This window comes from Ranitomeya variabilis, chromosome 1 (assembly GCF_051348905.1).
Source record: "Ranitomeya variabilis isolate aRanVar5 chromosome 1, aRanVar5.hap1, whole genome shotgun sequence".
NCBI lineage: Eukaryota > Metazoa > Chordata > Amphibia > Anura > Dendrobatidae > Ranitomeya > Ranitomeya variabilis.
Genome location: NC_135232.1, coordinates 395,754,860 through 395,775,891, shown reverse-complemented (window position 1 = coordinate 395,775,891; position 21,032 = coordinate 395,754,860).

Here is a 21,032-nt window from a genome sequence, read left to right as displayed (position 1 = left end):
CTCCCTACAAGTGACACCATTTTGGAAAGTAGACCCCCTAAGGAACTTATCTAGATGTGTGGTGAGCACTTTGACCCACCAAGTGCTTCACAGAAGTTTATAATGCAGAGCCGTAAAAATAAAAAATCATATTTTTTCACAAAAATGATCTTTTCGCCCCCAATTTTTTATTTTCCCAAGGGTAAGAGAAGAAATTGGACCCCAAAAAATGTTGGCCAATTTGTCCTGAGTACGATGATACCCCATATGTGGGTGTAAACCATTGTTTGGGTGCATGGCAGAGCTTGGAAGGGAAGGAGCGCCATTTGACTTTTCAATGCAAAATTGACTGGAATTGAGATGGGACGCCATGTTGCGTTTGGAGAGCCCCTGATGTGCCTAAACATTGAAACTCCCTACAAGTGACACCATTTTGGAAAGTAGACCCCCTAAGGAACTTATCTAGATGTGTGGTGAGCACTTTGACCCACCAAGTGCTTCACAGAAGTTTATAATGCAGAGCCGTAAAAATAAAAAATCATATTTTTTCACAAAAATGATCTTTTCGCCCCCAATTTTTTATTTTCCCAAGGGTAAGAGAAGAAATTGGACCCCAAAAAATGTTGGCCAATTTGTCCTGAGTACGATGATACCCCATATGTGGGTGTAAACCATTGTTTGGGCGCATGGCAGAGCTTGGAAGGGAAGGAGCGCCATTTGACTTTTCAATGCAAAATTGACTGGAATTGAGATGGGACGCCATGTTGCGTTTGGAGAACCCCTGATGTGCCTAAACATTGAAACTCCCTACAAGTGACACCATTTTGGAAAGTAGACCCCCTAAGGAACTTATCTAGATGTGTGGTGAGCACTTTGACCCACCAAGTGCTTCACAGAAGTTTATAATGCAGAGCCGTAAAAATAAAAAATCATATTTTTTCACAAAAATGATCTTTTCGCCCCCAATTTTTTATTTTCCCAAGGGTAAGAGAAGAAATTGGACCCCAAAAAATGTTGGCCAATTTGTCCTGAGTACGATGATACCCCATATGTGGGTGTAAACCATTGTTTGGGCGCATGGCAGAGCTTGGAAGGGAAGGAGCGCCATTTGACTTTTCAATGCAAAATTGACTGGAATTGAGATGGGACGCCATGTTGCGTTTGGAGAGCCCCTGATGTGCCTAAACATTGAAACTCCCTACAAGTGACACCATTTTGGAAAGTAGACCCCCTAAGGATCTTATCTAGATGTGTTTTGAGAGCTTTGAACCCCCAAGTGTTTCACTACAGATTATAACGCAGAGCCGTGAAAATAATTTTTATTTTTTTTCTCAAAAATGATTTTTTAGCACCCAGCTTTGTATTTTTACAAGGGTAACAGAATAAATTGGACCCCAAAATTTGTTTTCCAATTTGTCCTGAGTACGCTGATACCCCATATGTGGGGGGGAACCACTGTTTGGGCGCATGACAGAGCTCGGAAGGGAAGGAGCGCCATTTGGAATGCAGACTTAAATGGATTGGTCAGCAGCCGTCACGTTGCATTTGCAGAGCCCCTGATGTACCCAAACAGTACAAACCCCCCACAAGTGACCCCATATTGGAAACTAGACCTCCCAAGGAACTTATCTAGATGTGTTTTGAGAACTTTGAACCCCCAAGTGTTTCACTAAAGTTTATAGCGCAAAGCCGTGAAAATAAAAATTCTTTTTTTTTTTTCACAAAAATGATTTTTTAGCCCCCAGTTTTGTATTTTTACAAGGGTAACAGGATAAATTAGACCCCAAAAGTTGTTGTCCAATTTGTCCTGAGTACGCTGATACCCCATATGTGGGGGGGAACCACTGTTTGGGTGCATGACAGAGCTCGGAAGGGAAGGAGCGCCATTTGGAATGCAGCCTTAAATGGATTGGTCTGCAGGCGTCACGTTGCATTTGCAGAGCCCCTGATGTACCCAAACAGTACAAACCCCCCACAAGTGACCCCATATTGGAAACTAGACCTCCCAAGGAACTTATCTAGATGTGTTGTGAGAACTTTGAACCCCCAAGTGTTTCACTACAGTTTATAACGCAGAGCCGTGAAAATAAAACATCTTTTTTTTCCCACAAAAATGATTTTTAGCCCCCCAAATTTTTATTTTCCTAAGGATAACAAGAGAACTTGGACCCCAGAAGTTGTTGTTCAATTTGTCCCGAGTACGCTGATAACACATATGTTGGGGTAAACCCCTTTTTGGGCGCACGGGAGAGCTCGGAAGGGAAGGAGCACTGTTTTACTTTTTCAACGCAGAATTGGCTGGAATTGAGATTGGACGCCATGTCGCGCTTGGAGAGCCCCTGATGTGCCTGGACAGTGGAAACTCCCCAATTCTACCTGAAACCCTAACCCAAACACACCCCTAACCCTAATCCCAACGGTAACCCTAACCACACCCCTAGCCCTGACACACCCATAATTCTAATCCCAACCCTAATCCAAACGTAAATGTAATCCAAACCCTAACCCTAACTTTACCTCCAACCCTAGCCCTAACCCTAACCCTACCCCTCACCCTAACCCTAAACGTGACTGAAATACGTGTCACTAAAATACGTGTCACTAAAATACGTGGCACTGAAATACGTGGCACTGAAATACGTGGCACTGAAATACGTGGCACTGAAATACGTGATACGTGGCACTTAAATACGTGGCACTGAAACACGTGGCACTGAAATACGTGATACGTGGCACTGAAATACGTGGCACTGAAATACGTGGCACTGAAATACGTGGCACTGAAATACGTGGCACTGAAATACGTGGCACTTAAATACGTGGCACTTAAATACGTGGCACTGAAATACGTGGCACTGAAATATGTGATACGTGGCACTTAAATACGTGGCACTGAAACACGTGGCACTGAAACACGTGGCACTGAAATACGTGGCCCTGAAATACGTGGCACTGAAATACGTGGCACTGAAATATGTGGCACTGAAATACGTGGCACTGAAATACGTGGCACTGAAACACGTGGCACTGAAACACGTGGCCCTGAAATACGTGGCACTGAAATACGTGGCACTGAAATATGTGGCACTGAAATACGTGGCACTGAAATACGTGGCACTGAAACACGTGGCACTGAAATACGTGGCACTGAAATACGTGGCACTGAAATATGTGGCACTGAAATACGTGGCACTTAAATACGTGGCACTGAAATATGTGATACGTGGCACTGAAATACGTGGCACTGAAATACGTGGCACTGAAATACGTGGCACTGAAATACGTGGCACTGAAATGCGTGGCACTGAAATGCGTGGCACTGAAATACGTGGCACTGAATATGTGATACGTGGCACTTAAATACGTGGCACTGAAACACGTGGCACTGAAACACGTGGCACTGAAATACGTGGCACTGAAATACGTGGCACTGAAATACGTGGCACTGAAATACGTGGTACTAAAATATGTGGCACTGAAATACGTGATACGTGGCACTGAAATACGTGGCACTGAAACACGTGGCACTGAAATACGTGATACGTGGCACAGAAATACGTGGCACTGAAATACGTGGCACTGAAATACGTGGCACTGAAATACGTGGCACTGAAATACGTGGCACTGAAATACGTGGCACTATGACTGTCAGAAAATGTTCATTAAACGGTTAGGGGTGAGGTTAGGGGTAGAGTTAGGGTTAGGGTTTGGATCCCTTTATCACCTTGATGGTGGTGGGTGGCTTTTCAGTGTGTTTTCTGTTTTTTTTCGATAAAAATGCATGCGTTTTTAACGCAAACAAACGCATGTGCTTAAAAACGCAAGAAAATACTGCAGGTTGTATTTCTGAAAATGAACGCATGCAGAAAAAAACCGCATGCGTTTGAAAACGCGACCAAACGCGTACAAAAAAACCGCATGCGTTTTCAATGTCAAATATAGGGAAAAAACGCATGCGTTTTTTTGTGCAAAAAACGCTGCAGACAAAAACGCAAGTGTGAAACCAGCGACGCTTTTTATAGCAAAAAAGTTTTTGCGTCTCCACATTTTGAGACCTATAATTTTTCCACATTTTGCTCCACAGAGTCATGTGAGGTCTTGTTTTTTGCGGGACGAGTTGACGTTTTTATTGGTAACATTTTCGGACACGTGACCATTTTTGATCGCTTTTTATTCCGATTTTTGTGAGGCAGAATGACCAAAAACCTGCTATTCATGAATTTCTTTTGGGAGAGGCGTTTATACCGTTCCGCGTTTGGTAAAATTGATAAAGCAGTTTTATTCGTCGGGTCAGTACGATTACAGCGATATCTCATTTATATCATTTTTTTATGTTTTGGCGCTTTTATACGATAAAAACTAAAATATAGAAAAAATAATTATTTTGGCATCGCTTTATTCTGAGGACTATAACTTTTTTATTTTTTTGCTGATGATGCTGTATGGCGGCTTGTTTTTTGCGGGACAAGATGACGTTTTCAGCGGTACCATGGATATTTATATCAGTCTTTTTGATCGTGTGTTATTCCACTTTTTGTTCGGCGGTATGGTAATAAAGCGTTGTTTTTTGCCTCGTTTTTTTTTTTTTTTTTCTTACGGTGTTTACTGAAGGGGTTAACTAGTGGGGCAGTTTTATAGGTTGGGTCGTTACGGACGCGGCGATACTAAATATGTGTACTTTTATTGTTTTGTTTTTTTTATTTAGATAAAGAAATGTATTTATGGGAATAATATATTTTTTTTATTATTATTTATTTAGGAATTTTTTTTTTATTTTTTTTTACATATGTGGAAAATTTTTTTTTTTACTTTTTTACTTTGTCCCAGGGGGGGACATCACAGATCATTGATCTGGCAGTGTGCACAGCACTCTGCCAGATCGACGATCTGCTGTGCAGGGCTGCAGGCTTACCAAGCGTCTGCTCTGAGCAGACACTCGGTAAGCCACCTCCCTCCCTGCAGGACCCGGATGCCGCGGCCATCTTGGATCCGGGACCTGCGGCGAGGAGGGAGGTAGGAGACCCTCAGAGCAACGCGATCACATCGCGTTGCTCCGGGGGTCTCAGGGAAGCCCGCAGGGAGCCCCCTCCCTGCGCGATGCTTCCCTATACCGCCGGTACACTGCGATCATGTTTGATCGCGGTGTGCCGGGGGTTAATGTGCCGGGGGCGGTCCGTGACCGCTCCTGGCACATAGTGCCGGATGTCAGCTGCGATATGCAGCTGACACCCGGCCGCGATCGGCCGCGCTCCCCCCGTGAGCGCCGCTGATCGATGATGACGTACTATCCCGTCGGCGGTCATACGGGCCCACCCCACCTCGACGGGATAGTACGTCAAATGTCGGGAAGGGGTTAAACAAAACCTCATTCTCAAAATGTTTTTTCTTTCCATTGTGCTTCATGTTGTTTTGCACATTTTTTTAATCTATTTCTGTATATTTTATATTTATATATTGCATATGTATAAGGCAGAATGGCATTGTCTGTATATTTTTGTCTTTTCTATAAATAGGGATGAGGAAATAGTAATATAATTCTTTTCTCAGCTACAGATATTCAAATTAGCAGGTTGATTCCATGTTGCATAAGCATAAATGTGTTGTAATAAGCTGAAAAGCTGGCATTTATCAGTTGAATAATGGTCCCTGTTGGAGCCTCTGTGATGCAAGTCAGTGTTAGATAGGCTACACTGTTTAACTTTAAAATAGGATTACTAAATCTGCCATTGTTAATGTAAACTACCGCAGTTCAGGGGCCCAATTCGGATGACGTTGATGACGTCACTGAGGCTGTGCTCACAGTAGCTCATTCCTTAGTGGTTCTCAGCCTGGACGGTCACATCTTGGCACCATTTAGGTTGAAAACTGTTTATCCCCAGACATGGATTACGGCTGGGAAAGAATGACGAACAGGTGAGATATATGGTTGTTTTTAATTTTTGTTTTATTACAGGAGGCCATGGCTTCAGTGGAATGGGTGATGACATCACTATGGTTTAAACTGGATTCATTAAAGGAGTCTGTGTCATTCTTTCAATTAAATGACTTTATTCTGGCTGTGTGTTTATTTATAATATAACTATAAGATTAGCAATGGATAGGCATCTTATATTCGCCTCTCCATTAATAAGCCATGGGCTTGATGTCACCTGACAATACAAAGGTAACATCAACCCCACAGATCTGAACGTCACTTGCCACCGCCACAGGGTAAGTGGAAAGAGCAGAGCAAAGAACCAGAATTGGCACATCTAATAGATGCGCCTTTTCTGGAGCGGCTGCGGGCTGCATTTTTAGGCTGGGTGGGGCCAAAATTCATGGCCCCTTACCTACCTGAGAATAGCAGCCCCGAGCTGTCTGCTTTAGCTTGCCTGGCTGTCAAAATTAGGGGGGCCCACGTCATTTTTTAAAATAATTTATTTAAATTTAAAAAACAGCATGGACACCCCTCTATTCTTGATAACCAGCCTTGCTAACACTGACAGCTGAAGGTTGCAGCACGCAGCTGTCAATTTTGCCTAGCTGGTTATCAAAAATACAGGGGAACTCACGTCAATTTTTTTTTAGCTTTTTTGGCAGCTTTTTTTGTACCCCTAAAGGTGTTGTCTATGTGGTTAGCTTTGCATTCCATTGAAGTCAAAGGGTTTCGGGTATGTTTGTCAAATCGTTTGGTGAACATGTTTGGGGAACATCAGGATGTTCGGCGATCCGAACCTTGAAAGGTTCACTCAGCTCTAGTGATGAGTGAGCACTAAATTGCTCGGGCATTCGTTACTTGAGTCAAGCAAATATGCTGTATAATGGAAGTCAGTGAGAAACTTGAGCATTTTTGTGGTGGCCTGCGGTAAAGGTAAAGCACATAATTCTACTGTTCACTGTAAAGAGAATAGGCCTACAAATAAAAGAACACAGTAGTTACAGTCAAATATGGTGGAGGTTCAAAGCTATTTTGGTGTTGTTTTGCTGCCTCTGGCCCTGGGTGCCTTGAAATGTGAAGATTCCCAAAGAATTTTGGGTCACAATGTAGTGCATGCGGGTTTGCATCGTAATAGGTCATAGGTCTTCCAGCTGGACAATGACCCCAAACGTACTTCAAGAAGCACCCAGAAATAGATGGAAATAAAGCACTGGAGAGTTCAGAACTGTTAATTCCAGCTCCACTAGCATAAAGTCTCCCACCACTACCTTACATTACATACAGATGCTAGAGAGAAACTGTGAATTGACACATTAAATCAGTTAATTTTGCCTGCTTTGATGAATTTCTGAGTACAGAACACCAAAAAAAATATGAATCGGTCAATGAGTGCATGGAAAAAAACAGCAGCAAGGCATAGAATTTATAAAGCAATAATCCCTGACTTAATGCCAGCCATACATTATTCCTACTGCCACACCTCACCGTAGACAAATTGCTGATAAGAGCAGTATTATTGAAGAATATAGAAGGGATTTTAACCGTACTCAGAAAACCTTGGATGAATTTCAGAGTACAGATTACCATAAAAAACTTGAATCGGTCAATGAGTCCATGGAAGCAAACAACAGCAAGGCTTAGAATTTGTAAAGCAATAATACCTGACTTGATGCCTATCATCCGCTATATCTACTGCTATACCTCACTATAGACGAATGTAGATAAGAGCGATGTTATTACAACAGAATAGAATCTATTTGACTTAGCCCTGAAAAAAATGAATAGCTTAATATAGCAACATCAAGGACTGTTATTTCATCAACCCTGCTGGGGAATATAGTGGATCATTTCGCATCTATTCAGCCTGATATGGAGGATACCAGGTTCTTCTGTATTTCCTGTACAAACTCTCCTGTCCCAGCTGTGAAATCATATATGCAGTGTGAGAACTCCCTATATGACAACCATCTGACAGCCCACAACAAGGCACTGGATCATATACTAATAGAACCCATAGGCTCTTTTGGTTTCAAATATTTTTCCCTCAACTAGAAGGTGGATCCACAGAAAAGCATTTTTTCCAACTACTAAGAAGTAGGTATCCTACACTGGAAAAGCATATGCACTAAGTGCAAGAGATGCTAAACATTAGAAGGAGACACTCCAATACCCCTTTGAAGAGATATTTTTTTTTATTATTAAGGAGTGGGATCCTAGACTGGTAATGCATGCATGGACTGAAAAACATTTACTCCTGGGGAGAATACTTATATAAAAAAGAATATTCGAGGTAAGGCCATACAAATTGTCAATGTGGGCATCATAAACACCCTTAAAATTTTATACCGAGGGTAGCATGATCAATCCTGAAGCATATACTCATGTTTGGGTGGGAAAAGCTGCATCAGAATAGACCAGATAAAAAAAAACTGGATTTGAGTTTATGTTCTGCTGTGGTCATCCGGTGGTGTACAGAAGAGTAGCTCAATCCATCCCTTGTTCATTTTCATAAGAATCAGCCTGCCAGCATTTTCAGTTGACAGGTGGATGCGCCTATTGATTATAATACCCCCGGTGACACTAAAATCCTGCTCTAACAAAATTCTAGCCGCAGCACAGGCCAGGACCTCCAAGATTAGAGAGAGAATTCATGCCATGTCTATAGCTTGAATACCCAATAGTTGTGAGGAACGGAGGAATCACAGAGGACACTGGTATGGTCGGCAAGGTACTCTTTCAGCATCTTCCAAAAGTTTTCCCTCCTTGTCAGAGTACCCCGCGCATCAGGGTCTGGATGCTAGGAGCATCTGAGAAAATTGTCCAAGACCTTTGAGAGTGTTGCCCTGCCTCTGCTGCATATTTTGAGTGTCTCCCTAGTTTCAACTTCTTGGTTGCCAAAAGAAATTGTGACCTCTGCTGCCTGAATTGTCAGATGAGAATATTTTTAATAATTCTTCAACTTGGTCCTTCTGGTACTGCAACATTTTGTTAGACCTCTACACCACACAAAGTGGATGTGTAAAATTATCCTTGTTGCGTGGGTCTAGAAGTATAACCAACCAGTAATTAGCATTGGCCAAAATGTGTACAACGTGAGGATCACGGGAAAGGCAGCAGAACATAAACTCAGCCATGTGTGCCAGACTGCCAACAGCCAAGACTTCCCTGTCCCCACCTCGAGGGTGACTGTCCATATTGTCCTCCTCGTCCTCATCCTTGTCCTGCCTCTCCTCTTCAGGCCTTCCACGCTGAACAGACAGGATGAAGGTGCTGTGGTTACTATCGTCTGTAGCACAGGCAGCCAGCTATTGTTTCTCCTCTTCCTCATTAGCACTCAATCCACGATGAGAAGTTGAGATCAGGCTGGCCTGTACAGCATCACCCAGTATAGTTTCTATATAGTTGTAGATGTCAGACTTCCATGCTCACGCATCAGCTCTTATGTGCGGAGGCTGACCGGACGTGCATGGTGTAGCTGGTATTAAACTACTGTGCTCTGCTTCTCACAAAGCCAACATACAGTAGGTAACATTGAGTTCCAACGTGTGGTGACATTGCACACCAGTTGGTGAGCTGGAAGTTGCAAATGCTGCTACAACACTGCCAGGGCAGCAGCAGCTGTAGCTGACTTGCGGAAATGGGCACACATGTGGCATACTTTCACAAGTATGCAAAATCTGGGTAGGTTGTGAGAAACCGCTAAACCACGAAGTTGAGCATGTGGGCCAGGCATGGTACATATGTGAGGTTGCCAAGCTTTAGAGCTGCCACCAGGTTATCGCCATTGTCACACATGTCCATGTCTGGTTGTAAGTTCAAGGGCAAGCCACACATCAGTCTGGTCTGTTAGACTTTTCAACAGCTCTGTGGTGGTGTGCAGTTTGTCACCTAAGCAGATTAGCTTCAGAAGAGCTTGTTGCAGCTTGACAGAGGCAGTGCTGCAGTGCTTCTAGCTTGCGACTGATGTTGACATTTGTGAGATGGAGGGTGAGGAAGATGAGGTGCAGGAACTGCTGTAGAAGGTGGGGACAACCCTGACTGAACCAAAGCCCACAATCCTCAATGTCAGTGTCACGTGTTCCGTCCCAGGGTTCAACTGGGTCCTGGCTCACACAAGGTTCACCCAGGCTGATGTTATGGGACATATGTTTATGTAAGGCAGGGATGGCACACTGGGAGAAATAGTGGCGGCTGGGGACCGAATACCGAGGGACGGCCACTGCCATGTGGTTGCAGAAAGGTTCCATCTCCACAAGCCTAAACAGAAACTTTTCCTGTGCAAGCAGTCTGAAAATGTAGCCATTTAGCATTCTAGCCTATAGTTACAGTTATGTTCCATGGACTTGGGTAGGGACAACTGAACACTGCACTGGGACAAGGACGTGGTTGCTGATGGTGATTGCAAGTGTGCAATGACAGGTGCACAGTGGGAGGCATCTTCACCTACGTCATGGACAGGGGATTGGTGTGCATGTAGATCAAGGGTAAAGGCAGTGGTGACCGATACAAAAAGAGAACTTAGAAATCCTCCCAAAATTTTTCAAAAACACCAGAAAAAAGGCAGTGATGTTTACCTGCCCAGGTCTCCAAACAAATGCACTATCAGGGTGTAGTGGGCCCGATTAAAAATAGCAACAACACAGGTGCAGCAATACCAATGAAACAGCCACTCTCATCTACCAATCCATGGAGGGGGTGGCTGTTTGGCATATTAGTGCACAAGAGATAAACTGTATGCGGGATTATTCACATACAGGTGATACAGAGCATCTGGCTTACAGCCTATTAGTGATACCCATACTCTTAGATCAGGTGGGCTGCCCAGTGCTAACCAAAAGCATCTTGTGTGAACAGAGGCCACAGTTTACAGAGCCATCTGGGCCCAACTGCGCCCTGAAGGATAAAAAGGTGCAAAAAACACATCAATATACAGTGGGGCAAAAAAGTATTTAGTCAGTCAGCAATAGTGCAAGTTCCACCACTTAAAAAGATGAGAGGCGTCTGTAATTTACATAATAGGTAGACCTCAACTATGGGAGACAAACTGAGAAAAAAAAATCCAGAAAATCACATTGTCTGTTTTTTTATCATTTTATTTGCATATTATGGTGGAAAATAAGTATTTGGTCAGAAACAAAATTTAATCTCAATACTTTGTAATATATCCTTTGTTGGCAATGAGAGAGGTCAAACGTTTTCTGTAAGTCTTCACAAGGTTGCCACACACTGTTGTTGGTATGTTGGCCCATTCCTCCATGCAGATCTCCTCTAGAGCAGTGATGTTTTTGGCTTTTCGCTTGGCAACACGGACTTTCAACTCCCTCCAAAGGTTTTCTATAGGGTTGAGATCTGGAGACTGGCTAGGCCACTCCAGGACCTTGAAATGCTTCTTACGAAGCCACTCCTTCGTTGCCCTGGCGGTGTGCTTTGGATCATTGTCATGTTGAAAGACCCAGCCACGTTTCATCTTCAATGCCCTTGCTGATGGAAGGAGGTTTGCACTCAAAATCTCACAATACATGGCCCCATTCATTCTTTCATGTACCCGGATCAGTCGTCCTGGCCCCTTTGCAGAGAAACAGCCCCAAAGCATGATGTTTCCACCACCATGCTTTACAGTAGGTATGGTGTTTGATGGATGCAACTCAGTATTCTTTTTCCTCCAAACACGACAAGTTGTGTTTCTACCAAACAGTTCCAGTTTGGTTTCATCAGACCATAGGACATTCTCCCAAAACTCCTCTGGATCATCCAAATGCTCTCTAGCAAACTTCAGATGGGCCCGGACATGTACTGGCTTAAGCAGTGGGACACGTCTGGCACTGCAGGATCTGAGTCCATGGTGGCGTAGTGTGTTACTTATGGTAGGCCTTGTTACATTGGTCCCAGCTCTCTGCAGTTCATTCACTAGGTCCCCCCGCGTGGTTCTGGGATTTTTGCTCACCGTTCTTGTGATCATTCTGACCCCATGGGGTGGGATTTTGCGTGGAGCCCCAGATCGAGGGAGATTATCAGTGGTCTTGAATGTCTTCCATTTTCTAATTATTGCTCCCACTGTTGATTTCTTCACTCCAAGCTGGTTGGCTACTGCAGATTCAGTCTTCCCAGCCTGGTGCAGGGCTACAATTTTGTTTCTGGTGTCCTTTGACAGCTCTTTGGTCTTCACCATAGTGGAGTTTGGAGTCAGACTGTTTGAGGGTGTGCACAGGTGTCTTTTTATACTGATAACAAGTTTAAACAGGTGCCATTACTACAGGTAATGAGTGGAGGAAAGAGGAGACTCTTAAAGAAGAAGTTACAGGTCTGTGAGAGCCAGAAATCTTGATTGTTTGTTTCTGACCAAATACTTATTTTCCACCATAATATGCAAATAAAATAATAAAAAAACAGACAATGTGATTTTCTGGATTTTTTTTTCTCAGTTTGTCTCCCATAGTTGAGGTCTACCTATAATGTAAATTACAGACGCCTCTCATCTTTTTAAGTGGTGGAACTTGCACTATTGCTGACTGACTAAATACTTTTTTGCCCCACTGTATATGAGGTATTAGTTGACATTATAGCCATTATGAAAGTTCGCAACCCACGTCAAGTGTCCCCACGTTTGCGAGTACTATCACTAAACATCAAAAAAGAGCTCACCAACACAAAAAGAGGACTTAGGCCGGTTTCACATTTGCGGTTGTGTCCACAGCGTTTCTTCTGCAATAATCCACATGCATTGTGTAATCCTATATTTAACATTAGGGACACATGTGTCTGCGTTTGATTGCGTTTTGCCGCGTTTGTCAACGCATGCGTCGTGTCGTCGTCTGTGGTTTGGCGCGGTAAACGCTACATGTAGTAATTTTAGAGGCGTCAATTTGCCGCCTAGAAACGTATGCGGTTGTTAGCGGAAGAAATATGGGAAAAAAACACATTGCTGTCTATGTGAACGCATGCGGCCGCAAGCACATACGTTTGCTTGCGTTCGTGAACGCATGCGTTGCACCAGAGAAAAACATGTCTAGACACTGATTAGCCACCCCCCACATACAAGGTGATTAAGGGAGGGAGTGGACAGTTGCAGGTCACTACTTAGCAGACAGAGAAGCAGAGCAGACGGACAAAAGCACCTTGGAGGAAACAAGACTCAGAACAATGTGAGTATATCCTAGCCAATGCCTTTATTTTCTATTTTCTGTCTCTACATGTCCTAATTTCTGCCATTTCTTTGTTTCTGCATGCATCAGAATGTCTTCTTCTTCTGATGAGGAGCAACGTCGTGGGCCTTGTCTAGCCAAACATGTCAGTGAAGTGAGTACTCACCTCCTCAGATTGGTAAGTATTCACTGTCACATCTACACATATGACAACTTTTTTTCCTTTTTTTTAGAGCACTTCTTCCACTGTGGCAGAGGGTGAGCAGGAGCAGCGGGGTCACGGTCGGGTGTCAAGGCGGCAGCGTGTAAGTATACCTGGCTTACTGTTTACTGTATCCTCACTTTAGTATTCTTGAGTCTTCCTTTCTTTACTTTCCTCTTTCATTACATTTTTCTTCTGGACTCCTTTTTATCTTGACCTTCCTTATTCATGCCATTTCTCAGCCTCTGTGTTCTTTCTTTTCCTTATGTTAATGTATACAACATTTAATGTCTTAATTTATGTTTTAGGTTCCAGAACGGGATCAGGACCTCATTGAGAATGATATCCTCATCTCCCTGGTCCATGAGCGAGTCCCGTTGTGGGACACCCGGATTCCACAGCACTTGGACAACGTGACGATCCGGTGCCTATGGAATGAGGTGGCCAAAGTGATGTGGGATGGCTGGGACAACACCCCGACTCGGGTCCGAACTGCATTTTGTAAGTATTGCAATGCAGTGTGAAGCAGCAGAGACCTTGGCCGTGCTCACACAATTGTGTGTGATGACACAAACTTTCAGGAGTTTCTCTCATCACACACAGTTGTGTGAGCACGGCCAAAAGTACATTGTCTAATCATTATGTTTTGTTTTTTCAACAGTGCTCAAAGTCAAAACACGTTGGCGTTCGATGAAGGACCACTTCCAAAAGGACCTGCGTCAAGAGAGCCGTGTTCCCAGTGGTTCTGGAGCAAGGATCCGAAAGTATAAATACCATCGCATTCTGGCATTTTTAAGACCGGTCCTTGCCCAGAGAACGTAAGTATTTCTCCTGTGCCTTAGGTTGTGTTGTATTGCTGTAATCTGTATGTTTCTATTCAACAGGAGTTGGCGTTTATTCAGTTTTTGGTATTAATTCTTTTTTCCTTTGTTCACAGCACATGGAGCAGCACTGTTGACCCAGGTTCTGGAGCGGTCCTTCATCAGACAACCACGGACTGTCCCAGCTATCCAGCAGCGCTGCAGCAAGTGGGCCTGCCACACTAACTGGAGACCAGGAAGCTGGTCCATCAGGTGTTCCCCTTTCCCAGTCCTCTGCCTCTGCCCCTTTTTTTTGGCTCCTCCCGGCAGCCGCAGAGGGCATCGAACAGGTCACTCATGCCTGAGTTTTTGCACTTGAGCTCGTTTTTTTCACGATGGACTCAAGGCTTTGGGTGACCGACTGGATACTGCCATTAGCCATATGAATACACGTATCCAGGAGGTCACCAAAAGCCTTGACCAAGTAAAAGCCGGCCTCAAGAGGCCAGCACATCATTTTTTTAACAAAATTGAACAGGGCATGTCGGAACACCTTACTCCTGATCTCCAGCTTAGTGTCATGCAGGCCTGCAATGTTGCTTACGTGCAGGCTATGCAGCAGAGTTGGTATTTCCAGCAGACAGTGGCGGCATATCCACCTGTGCCAACACTGTCACGATTGACCTCAATGCCGACCTCTGCTGCATACCACTGCACGGCCACCTCCATTCCTAGCACTGCCGGACACCACTACAGCACCACCACCATGCCAAATGCTGTAGGACAGCCCACCGCCACCACCATGACAACCGCTGCTCCTGCTTGGACCTCCTCCACTGACACCACGATGCAGCAGCAGGACCCTGGCATGGCCTTCCGCACTGCCACCACGATGCAGCAGGACCCAGGCATGGCCTTCTGCTTTACCACCACCATGAGGCAGCAGGACCCAGGCTTGGCCTTCCGCTCTACAAGCACAATGGACTCTGGCATGGCCTTCCGCTCTACGAGCACAATAGACTCTGGCATGGCCTTCCGCTCTACGAGCACTATGGACTCTGGCATGGCTGCACGCTCTACGAGCACTATGGACTCTGGCATGGCTGCACGCTCTACGAGCACTATGGACTCTGGCATGGCTGCACACTCTATGAACACTATGGACTCTGGCATGGCTGCACGCTGTACAAGCACAGTGCAGCCGGACCCTGACAGGTCACCCACCACGACCATGCCACGATAAATGAGCCCACTGAGGCTTCCCAGAACACGTTGATCCCAGAAAGGAAAAGAAAAAAAATGCATACTATCAGTATTCCTCTCCCTCACCTCCCAATGTGTCTGTAATGTCAGGTTTGTCTCACCCTTCCAGTACGTCTCAGGCCTCTCATGTGTCAAGCCCCATCCCCGAACTACCAGACCCCACTAGTTTAATTTCCCCTTCTCCTGCCACCCCTGCGTCGTTCACATTTAGCTGGACCTCACAGCTTCACACACCCCATTTCCATCACTCAACCCCAAGCAGGCGCAGTTAAATAAAAATTTTGTTTGCAAGAAAATAAATACTATTTTTTTTTGCCCCCAATTATGTGTGGTTAATTGTGTATTTCGCTGCCGGCAACACACACCGTGCGCCAAATAAAACACTGCGCCGCACACTTTATTTTTTGGCCACATCATAGCTCCAGTAGTTAGAGAGTACAACACTTTGTGTGTCTTTAGTATAGAGATATGAGGTGGACCAAAAAATTTATACTTGTATTTTCTCCATAATCTCTTCATTCTGCTTAGTCTGTAACGAGTGTTGCAGACTGAAGAGAAAATGGTGGCAATACAATGCAGAACTATACTCAACAGGTCAGGTGTCCTAAAACTCATTAGTTAGGACACCTGACCTGGCAAGTAGAGAAGTGCATTGTATAACCTCATTTTTCTCTTCTGTGTACGAAATCTATTTCACACAAAGTGAAGGGACGATGGCGGTCATACAAGGCATATCTATGCTCACCTGGACATGTGTCAGAAATAGTGAATTCATGAGGCTGTTATATGTGCATCATGAATTCATTATTTCTGACACCTGACTTGATGAGTATAGATCTGTTTTGTATTAAACAGCCATTGTCTCTTCAGTCTGCGTCCAATGGATACTGCAGAACATGATCAGGACGCAATGACGTCAACAACCTTACCACTAACAACCTGACTGCCGTCACACTAGCAGTATGTGGACAGTATTTTACATCAGTATTTGTAAGCCAAAACCAGGAGTGGAACAAATAGAGGAAAAGTATAATATTAACATATTTAGCACTTCTGCATTTATCACCCACTCCTGGTTTTGGCTTACAAATACTGATATAAAATACTGAGCAAATACTGCTAGTGTGAGGGCAGCCTTGGTTTGTAGAGGAAATACATAGGAGACAAGGTCAAGATACCAAAAAATAAAGTTTAATAACAACAAATGTTAGTAACATTTAAGAAAATAACGTACAGACAAAATCCCAACAGGACATTTACATAACATTGTCCTGCAATGACACACATCCAAAAGCTGATTCAAAAAAGGCAGCAAAATGGGTCCGTATGTGGCCAACTTCAGCAGTTGACCGCAGCGGGTGATGCTGGTAATCAGGCAATGGGTTTGCAACTGGTTCATCCAGTTCATTGTTGGGTCGCTCCTTAGCCATTATGTAATTGTGCAGAACCACACAAGCTTTGAACACCTCGTCGACTGTCTCCATTTTTAGATTAATAGCTGTTGCAAGAATGCGCCATTTTGAGACTAGAATCCCAAAGGTACACTCTACTGTTCTTCGGGCCCTGGTCAGTCTGGAGTTAAAGATCCTTTTAGTGTGGTTCAAGTCCCGACTGGAATATGGCTTCAGTAGGTTTTCACACATCAGAAAGGCCTCATCCCCAACCATAACAAATGGCATCAGTGGACCTTGAGTGTTGGGGAGAGGTCGTGGCCATGAAAAATTACAATTTTTGCCATACACACGGCGGCCCATATCCGAGTTCTTAAAAGTCTGGGAATCGTTGCCATGGCCAAAAGCTCCAATGTCCATGGCGATGAAGCGACTGTCCGCATTGGCTATTGCCATGAGCACAACAGAAAAATATTTTTATAATTGAAGTACTCCGATCCTGTTCTGGCTGGTTTGATAATGCGGATGTGCTTTCCATCCACCGCTCCGAAACAGTTGGGGAAATCACACACACTACAGAATTTTTCAGCAATTTCAATCCACATGTCTGTGGTGGGTAGGGGTATCATCCCGGAGAACATTCCACAAAGTCCAGCAGGTGTCCGCAACTATTCCAGACAGGGTGGAAATTCCAAGCCGGTATTGGAAGTGGAGGGATGATAAACTCTCTCCGGTTGCCAGAAATCTGGAAGAAAAGAAAATAAAAAAAAATTACAATCAATTCTATTTATGGTGTTGTTATGCTAAAGACATAAAGGAAAAAAACAAAAAAATACATGTCAGAACACCCAAAATTAGCACTGGCATTTGTTTAGATTTGTTACGTACCTTAATGTAACCAGCAGACGTTCCTCTGGTGGAATCGCTCTACGGAGCTGGGTGTCCTGTCTCCGTATGGCTCCTTGGACACGAGCAAGCAAATCCCGGAACGAGTCTTGCGACATCCTTGTACATTCCGGGAATTTGTCCGGGTTGGCATTAAGCTCACCATACAGCATGTGATAGGCTCCACGGCTCTCACGTAGTTCGATAATGGGGTGTCTCCAAAAGCACCTACGCCGTCTCCTTCTCCATCTTTGGCGATTTCGGTGTTGCTCCCAAGTAAACGCACAGGCAAGAAACAGCTTGATGCTTAAATCCAGGTTGAAATAAAAGCTCTCCATGCGAAGATCCATCATGACACAGGGTACAGTAGCACACTGTTAAGATTTCAGCAGTCCTAGGGTCTATATATAGAGATCCCATAATACACGCCCTCTGTAGTCACATTGGCGGTGTCTGGTTATCTAGATTTTTCTCCTGTAAAATTTGTCACCATGCGCACCAAAAACGCAAACGCATGACAAAACGCATGGAAAAGCATGCCAATGCAGCGTTTTTTTAACCGCATGCGTTCGCGCATGCATCTAAAAAACGCTGCGTTTGTACGTGTTTCTATGTGTTTTTTCCTGCACTTGCAGATGCGGATTAAATGCTGCGGATTCTAACGCAAATATGAAACTAGCCTTAGAAATCCTCCAAAAATTAAAAAAAAAACACCAGAAAAAAGACAGCAATGCTTACCATCCCAGGCCTCCAAACAAATGCACTATCAGGGTGCAGTGGGTCCGATTAAAGATGGCAGCACCCTAATAGTGAATTTGTTTGGAGGCCTGGACAGGTAAGTATCGCTGCTTTTTTTCTAGTGTTTTTTTAAAGGCAGTGGAGTCACCAGCAGACACTGTTTCTGGACACTGGCATTCAGCCCAATCAGTCAGGTGCTTTGCTGTCATGTGCCTGAGCATGCTTGTGGTGGTCAGGCTGGTAGTTGTGCTGCCCCTGCTGATGATGACATGGCAGATGTTGCAAATTGCCTGTTTTGAGTTAACTGGACTGTCTTTAAAAAAGCCCCAGGTTTGTGAACACCTAAACCTTGGCTTGACACCTTCACCTGTGTTGGTGCCCTGGGGAACAGTTTTCCGCTTTGTGTCTCTGGCCACCCCACTGCCTCTTTCTGCCTGCTGTGGTAATGTTGATCCCTCCCACTATGCGCTGTTGTCCTCACTCTGCACGTCACCTTCCACATGTTGGGTCAGTGATTTAATTGTCCACAACCTTCCCACTTCATCCCAAACCTCGCCACAGTCTTCATCCCAACTCTAACCCATCTCTTCAACCTATCACTAACAACTGGTGTTTTCCCCTCAAGCTTTAAACATGCCTCAATCACACCTATCCTCAAAAAGCCCTCTCTTGACCCATCCTCTGTATCTAGCTATCGCCCTATATCACTTCTCCCCTATGCCTCAAAACTACTGGAACAAAACGTCCATCTTGAACTGTCCTCCCATCTATCTTCCTGCTCCCTTTTCGACCGCTTACAATCAGGTTTCCGGTCACATCACTCCATTGAAACTGCCCTAACTAAGGTCACCAATGACCTATTAACCGCCAAGAGCAAGCAACACTACTCTATCCTCCTCCTCCTGGACCTGTCCTCTGCCTTTTACACAGTGGACCATTCCCTATTACTACAGACTCTCTCATCCCTTGGCATCACAGACTTGGCCCTATCCTGGATCTCATCATACCTAACTGAACGAACATTCAGCGTCTCCCATTCACACACCACCTCCTCACCTCGCCCCCTATCTGTAGGAGTCCCACAAGGCTCAGTTCTAGGGCCCCTGCTCTTCTCCATTTACACTTTTGGCCTGGGACAGCTCATAGAATCTCACGGTTTCCAGTATCATCTCTATGCTGATGACACACAGATCTACATCTCTGGACCAGATATCACCACCCTACTAACCAGAATCCCTCAATGTCTAGCCGCTATTTCATCCTTCTTCTCCGCTAGATTTCTAAAACTTAACATGGACAAAACAGAATTCATTGTCTTTCCCCCATCTCACACGACACCCTCAATGAACCTATCCATTACAGTAAACGGCTGCCCACTCTCCCCAGTCCCACAAGCTCGCTGTCTCGAGGTAATCCTTGACACTGATCTCTCCTTCAAACCTCATATCCAAGCCCTTTCCACTCCCTGCTGCCTTCAACTCAAAAATATTTCACAGATCCGTAAATTCCTAAACCAAGAATCTGAAAAAACCCTAGTCCATGCCCTCATCATCTCCTGCCTCGACTACTGTAACCTCCTGCTCTGTGGCCTCCCCTCAAACACTCTCGCACCCCTCCAATCTATTGTAAACTCAGCTGCCCGACTAATCCACCTGTCCCCCCCGCTATTCCCCGGCCTCTCCCCTCTGTCAATCCCTTCACTGGCTCCCCATTACCCAGAGACTCCAGTACAAAAGCCTAACCATGACATACAAAGCCATCCACAACCTGTCTCCGCCATACATCTGTGACCTCGTCTCTCGGTACTTTCCTGCATGCAACCTCCGATCCTCACAAGATTTCCTTCTCTACTCCCCTCTTATCTCCTCTTCCCACAATCGCATACAAGATTTCTCTAGTGCATCACCCCTACTCTGGAACTCTCTACCACAACATATCAGACTCTCACCTACCTTCGAAACCTTCAAAAAGAACCTGAAGACCTACCTGTTCTGGCAAGCCTACAACCTGCAGTAATCACCGATCGACCAAACCACTGCAAAACCAGCTCTATCCTTATCTACTGTATCCTCACCCATCCCTTGTAGATTGTGAGCCTTCGCAGGCAGGGTCCTCTCTCCTCCTGTACCAGTTATGACTTGTATTGTTTAAGATTATTTTACTTGTTTCTATTATGTATATGCAGCGCCCCAGAGTCCTGGTCGTTGCAGTACTGTGGCTCCGCCACTATGGGGAGCTATGGTACGTCTGATTGCACTAAAGGAGTTTCTCTGATCAGGTAACACCTCACTACACTTCACACTCCGGCCACCAGGGGGGGTGGTCCTATCTAGTAGGCCACTCCTCACACTCTGGTAAAACTGGGGGTTGGACAGGAAGACAGGGAGAAGTAGCTGGGAAGAGCTAGTGAGAGGACCTGTCAGGGATGGGATCCTGACAGACTCCTCAGAGCAGAACTAACCAGTGCACAACGGGAATACAGTAAAGAGGAATTGGGACCAGAAGGAGTCGTGCTGTTAGACCGAGGCAACATCCTTCTGAGGCGCAAACAGTCGGTGGCCGGAACGCCGAGCAAGTAAGAGACTTTAAGTACTACTGCAAACCACGGCAGGACAGCCAATTACAGGTTGGCTGTCTCACTTAACACCTAAGCAGACAACGGAGGCAGCTGTGGGAGAGGGGCGACTCTAGGGTCCCGGAAGAACTCCAGGCCTA